General features: G+C 38.3%; 1 protein-coding gene across 3 annotated transcripts in view; it reads right to left on the minus strand.

Moving 5' to 3' along the window:
- Positions 1-7137, minus strand: part of LOC308176583 (uncharacterized protein) — a 288961-nt gene that overhangs the window by 176724 nt on the left and 105100 nt on the right. The window lies entirely within an intron of this gene.

Genomic DNA, 7137 nt, shown 5'->3' on the forward strand with positions numbered 1-7137 from the left:
TGGAGCAAGGCTCTCACTGAATCTAATTTCAGCTGGAACTAATTATAGGGGGAAAAGGTCATAAATGTAAGACGGCTGCATAACTATGTTGGAAGAATATTGACATCATATAGTATTAACTCTGCTCCTGTAAAGGCCATAAATACTCAGACTAAAAACAGCCATTAAAGGACAGAACAAAATGTACCTATTTCTTTTGATTAGAGGGGGGAAGTGAGGGAGAAAGAAATCTGTCAAGGGAGGAGATTTATAATCATACAATAAGGAAGTGTTGCAAAAAAAAAAAAAGAAATTCAGAGAAATGCTGAGCAGTACTAGAAACAAACAGCACTACTGCATCTGGACTAAGCCCTGTTCAAAACATAGAAGGAAAAAAATACTTGCATTAAAAAAAACAGCCTTAAACAATTGCCAAGACGAATAATCAAGCTAAAACCAGCAGAACTGATTCTCCATGACCATACTTTACACAACTGTTTGACACGCTAAGACACACCTCAAATAATTTTCCTTATTACTTCTCCCCAGCCTTTGGGTGCTGGGCCAAAATGGCCGCCAAACAGGCCTGGGGGCATGGGCTGACAGAAGCCATGTAGATGATGAGGCTGTACGCCCTTTTGTCTGTGCTACCCTAATGTTTTGGGGTCACACTGCCATTTGGGCCACCCCAACACCCCCTTTGTGCCCAAGGGACCCCAGTCCTGCCTTCTGGAGATTTCCAGCACCTTCAAGCGAGGCCATGGCAGGCCCCTGGCTGGGCACAGGCAGCTCTAGCTGCCAGTGACAGAGAGGCCACTAACTGCTGATTCACTTGGGAAGCTGGTGAAAGGCCTTCTCTTTATTTCTCCTCACAATCTTCTTCACTGGAGAAGGGAGGTTCAGTACAGGCTCAGCCCTCACAGAAATGGTTGAATTTGCTTCTCACCTAAGCCTCAGAGGTTTCAAAATAACGGTCTGAAGAAAATGACGTTTTTTGGCTTGAATTCAGGGCAACTCCCTGCCTACAACTCTCAGCCAGTTGATTTGAAACCAGAGAGAGATTTACAGCCTTTGCCTTCCTACATGTTGAGAGGGATGTTCTCCCACTTGCCCTCTGCTTGCTGCTGACAAACCTGCTCCCAAACCCCTGCTGCGTTCCTGTGCCCTCCCAGCACACCACACGGCATGGCCCTGCGGGGCAACACCGCGAGTTTATTGAGGGTTGTAGCCAATGCAAATTAAAAAAAAAAAAAAAAAAGCTAGAGAAGCTCTGTGGCAGTGGAGTACACTGACCTGTGAAATAGCATCCAAAAAGAACAAAAAAGAGACATTTTAAAAATGTGAAAGATTGGACAAAATTATAGGGAATAAGGAATAAACGGGAAAATAGTCCCATTTGCAGTCACTCATCCAGCCACAGAGAGCAGCAGCAGCCCCAGAAAGTTCCCAGTGAGGAAACCCTGCAGCAAACCTGGCCAGGTTTCCTTGTCATGAATCTTCTTGTTAAATATTTCACTGAATTTTCTGATGGATTTGATTAAATGAAGAACTTAAGCATTTTCTTTATACATATATTTTCTTGTAATCAACACAAGACCAGTACAAGCAGAATAACATTAGGAATGAAAGTAAATCATATATGTGGCCTAAATACTGGCCATAATGTGTTTTAATTTGTCCATTAATTGTTATTTATACATAGCTGCACACGTAGTCATTTCTTTGAAATTAAGTGCCACTGTGGTACTTAGATTTGCAAAAGCTCAATACGCAAACCAGTTCCATGGTCTGCTTCAGCCCCAAGGCTGAACTGTAGCGATGACCAAAGTAAACTTAATGAACACAAAAGCCTGCTAGACATCTTGTGATGAGTTGCATTGCAACGAACCTTTGTAGGTTCTGTAGGAAGCAGCTGAAAGTCATTTCTGAAACATGAACTGAAATGTTACTAATGAATTTTTTCTCTTTCCCTCTTAGCAACCCCACAAACACATGACATTATCAAGGTTTGTACCAGAACTTTTTACAGTCAGTGAGAGTCTCTCTATTGAAGTTGTATGTCACAGGAAGATCAAACTTACTAGAAGCAAAGGCTTACACACTCAGACTGTGCTTGATATCACCTCCTTTTCCCCTTACTTTGGTCTGAAGCAAATTCCTACTAATGTTGCTAGAGGTACATAAAGAGATAAAGCAACCAGTCTGCCTTTGACACACTACATTGTTTTCCAAACATTGTTTATTGTTGCTCCATATCAGTGAAAATGCACATTCCTTTTTGCATCGCTTGCCGCCACTTAATTCCTTCTATGATCCCTAACTTATGGATTTTTTTTTATTGATACTTTTCAGTTGATATCTATTGCCATCAACTGATCTCACTTATGTGAGAAAGGGACAGCAATTAGTTTCTCAGAAGTACTCATGACAGATTTAGGATCACATGATCATAAAATAAATTTTAGAAGAAGTGGGAAGTCAAAATGAAACACTTTATCATGAAGAGAAAGAAGGTATTTTTTCCATACTTCTTTCCCTATACATTATTCTATTTGCTGGAACATTACTTCTTCAAATTGCTTTTAATTAGATGGCCTAGAGTTAAATATGCACCTCTATTAGTATGCTCTCAGGCTGAATACAAGGGTGTACTCACTTTCATTCCAGTCAAGGCACTACTGCAAGGTAATTTATACTCTCATTATAGGCTGTTGCCTTTCCTATGTAAATCTGTAATCAAATATTCTAAACAGGTGATGACAAATAACTCGGGTAACTACTGCTAGCAGCCAAAATCACAGCCATAGGACCTCAGAAGTCTAACAACAGAATTTTACGCACACGTACGAACATACACGTGAACCGTCCACACAGGTACATTTCCATATTATTAGATCTTCTAACAACTTTTGAATACATGAACCTAACTGATATCAAATCGGTGACAAAATTATTTTACTATGCTTAATTTAGCAAACTTCCCCCTCATTATATAAGCTATTAGGACAAAGAAGCATTAATTAACTTACTGAATTTTTGATCAGATGTTGCAATGATAATTTATCATTTTAATAGGCTGTTCTAGAGTGAATTTTTAGAAATGTTCCACAGAACGAACCAACAACTTAATATAACGAATATAATCCTTTTTCATGACTCAAATATTATGCATCATTGTGTTGTTTAAACACCCTTTCAATGCAACAGTGCAATGGACAAGCATCTTTCCTGTACACAAAGTGCTTTGCTGATACACCATTGATTAGTTCATCCCCAAAGGTCATGTTTCTTTGTAATTCAGATTATTTTTTTTTTAGCCATACCCTTATGGGACACACATATCTGGCATGTCTGAGCAGAGGCAGAGAATTAATGCCATAGATCCAAGAGGTACTCTTGCTTCACGCACTTGCTAAGGAAATGCAGGGGATTTAAAGACTCCCATCCAACCAGTGTCTCAGACCCTGCTGAGAGCATCCCACCAGTCAGCAGTTTCCTTTCAATAAGTACTTGATATGGAATCCGGAAACCTTGAGAGACCCTGTGCAAGACCTTTTTCCATCTGGCTCTGCAAAAGAAGTCCATGTCTCTCTTCCTCTAAAAAGAGAGGCTCCCTGGCCTCTCACAGATATTTTAGACTACATTGTTCTCACCATCATCTGCCTTTGATACAAACTACATTTCTTTGACATTGCCTTACTCAACAAACATATGGTAGCATATTTATTTATAACTAAGAACAAACACAAATCAAACCAAAATTAAACTGCCATTAGTCTGTCCCAAGACATACTCTTTATTTCCCCAGTAGGTACAGAGCAGGACAACACATATAAGAGATCTTAGCAATGGATCACTCTAAAAAAGAAAGCTATTACAATGAAGAGTACTATATAAAACATTAAATGGAAGAGAAAACTCCAGAGAATCAGAGGGACTAACCTGTTCTCTCACGGCCAACCCTATTTTTGTACACCAAGCTAGTAGGGCAGGATTCAGGAACATTAGGATGCCAAACCACAGAAGGCATATCTGGCTATTATAGAGTCTCACAGAAACAAGAAGGGAAGAAAGAGATTGCTTTTTCCAGATTCCACACTTCTCACTCTTCACTCTCTGCCTCTGCATGTGACTGCTAGTCTTTTAAAATTCCAGCCTTAATGAAATAGGTAAGCTGCAGAAAAGATTAAGCTGGAAAATACAGCAGGAATACAGAATGAGGACAGGTGATTGATCTTTGAGTGGATATCCAACAGTGCAATGAAATTCTCAGGCTGGTTCTTCTTTATTTCAAAATGGTTTTGATTCAGAGGGATTTTATAGCAGCTAAATCATGCAGTTGGCACAGATTGTGCAAGCTTTTCAGCATGTTATACTCTGAAAGATGTCACATTTGGCAGAGGCAGTAAAGTGCCATGAATTTATTGTTGTTTCCCATTGAACACCAAAATCCAGGGCATCAAAAGATGATACAGCACACGTTACAACACTATTGTGTTGAGTCACTTGCTATCTTGGCTAGCACAAACTGCTGGGGGAATGCTATGAAATGCCAAATGGAAGCCACCTGGGTATGAGGGAAAAAGAAAGTTGAACTGTGTATAGACAAGAGTGTGACAGTTGCAGATTTGGTCCATGGTTCTGCAGACATACTGCATGTGAGCAATTCAACTTACTTGCAAATCCATCTCACTCTTGTAAGTGAATGCATTTCAACACATCTCCCAGAAATAACTTCACTTATGTGAGTAATCTCTTTAGAGTCAGAAGGACTTCCCATGCATGCCAAATTACAGACATGCTTAAGTATTCCCAGAATCAGGACCACGTATTAGGTGTTTAATTACTTAATCTACGTGTTATGGACAATTGCCTTTCTTATAGTAAACAAGAGACTGCTCTATCAGCAGGTTTAGCTTGTGTGAACATAGTGCTAATCAGCTCTGTACAAAACCTGTGTAAAGACACACAAAATAAGACCAAAATCATTTTTTTCCCTTTTTCTGTCTTAAACTATCATTAAACCAAGCAAACTTAAATTTCACCAGGGTTTAGTAATCTCTATTAAATTCCAAGTGAAAGTCAGTCCATTTTCAGGCAAAAGTGGAGCATAAAAATGTGACTAGAAGCAGATGAGAGTTCTTTCTTCAACACCCATTTTTCTTTTGTGCTCATCTTGAGCTAACTGCAGCCATTGCAAAGCATGCTTGAAAAATATATGATATACTCAAAAATCAAAATACAAAGCTACTTCCTCAAAGATCAAGACATGCATATGTAAACAATCATCAGAAAAACTATTGAAAATTTATCAGGAGTTCTCTGAAATGGATATAAGGCACAGCTGCCCTCTCATTATTTCCTACGTATCTATAAACTCAGAAAAAGTTGCTATCTTTTACGATTCTGGAAGCCTCTTCTTTTAATAATTTATGTTGAAGGCTATGAGAGGTGTTTAAGAAGCTTGTGCTTTTGTTTTCCAATTTTGAATATCCAGTCCAGAATCCAGTATCTCACTAAGTATATGGCCACCACCTAAGTAGTTTATACCATGAGCAACAACAGCATGAAACATCAAAAGAGTTCTGACCCCCAGTTTAACCTTGCAAAGAGTCTATTCTCACTACTTTGGGATATACAAAAGTAGCATTAATAGAGTTCGGGGTGTGCAATTTCTCTGTGAATTAAGAGCATTTGAAAGGTTTTCCTATGTACCTCACAAATAGGTAAAGCATATCCAACATCCAAGTTTCTTATAGGAGAAATGATATTAGATTGTTATTCACAACAGGAAAATGTCACACTTCTCTGTATACTCTTGTTCAGCACTTTTCTAATTTCACAGACCTCAATTTACATTTGTCAGTGTTTGAAGTTAGATGATATTGGTCTACTCAGGAAATGAGTTAGAGGGGAGAGAGGTCATTCACCTTTTGGCCAGTACCATACTTTGATGATGAATAAATAAAGCACAGCACAAGTGTGTCAGCAAAAAATGGATGTCCTAAAGCCCTTTGATGCAAAGGATGATGTTTATTAGAAACAGAAGGTTAAATATGTAGAAACTATAAGGCTGAAGTGATGATGTCAAGAGACTGGCTAACGTCTTAGCAGAAATCCACCTTGTCATTCACTGAGTTTACAGACATGGAGGTTTCAATAGATTACCAATGCTAATCAGCAAATTTATATGGAAATTATATTTATGAGCTAAATTGCTAACTGTCTGTGGTGTATAAGCCCAAAGGAATTGACATTCGTAGTGGGCCTGATAAAAAGACCTGTCAGCAGTTTCATTATTTTAATGGAATTCAGATAAGATCCTCAGATGTTAATCTCCAATAAAGGAGCACCTATGTTACCTAAACTTATAGGTTCCCACTTCCATAACATCCTATGTACTTTGCTAACTGTTACTTCATGTAGGGAGAACTGAGCAAATATTTTGTCCTGAGCATTAAAAAACATATTGTTAAAAATTGAATGGCATAGCTAAAGATCACTGAATGCATTACTGAATTTATCCAAATACAAACTTGAAAATGTTTCAGAACTTCTTCCAGCTTTCTGACCTGGCTTGATTCACATTTTTTGCTGAAGTTTAGAACCAGCTGAAGTTACATGCCGTCTTACCAAGGCATCTCTATCCCTGAATGGAAATTAACACATTCTTATGTACTCCTGCCTTTCCAATTGTGACTATGCCAATTGCTTGTGCGAGCACAAAAATCTAACATCACAGTTTGCATGCACAAATAAGAAGAATAAGAAGTCATAAACATTCCATGAACAAGCTGCCCAACAGTACATGGCAGACAGTCTTGGACACCCAGTTTTAGATGTTCACACATTTTTTTTTAAAGTCTAATGAGTCTAAAAGATGTTTACTCACACATAACATTCTCCATCTATTGTATGGCAATAAGCACACAGGAAAAGGAAGCAAAATCTTAATTCAGACACAAAAGTCAGGAGAACAGTGAAGTTTTGAGTTAGAACAATGAATTCATTAAACCAAGACAAACAAACAAAACCCTAAACTGTTAAAACAAGGCATTTGAATAGTAACAACTGTTAAAATGAGCTCTGAAATCACCATGCAACATGAGATTTTTATTGGCAAACAATTAAATCTCTCTTTAAGTGCACTTTCTCTGT

This window comes from Anser brachyrhynchus (assembly GCF_964034855.1).
Source record: "Anser brachyrhynchus genome assembly, chromosome: 12".
Classification (NCBI taxonomy): Eukaryota; Metazoa; Chordata; class Aves; order Anseriformes; family Anatidae; genus Anser; species Anser brachyrhynchus.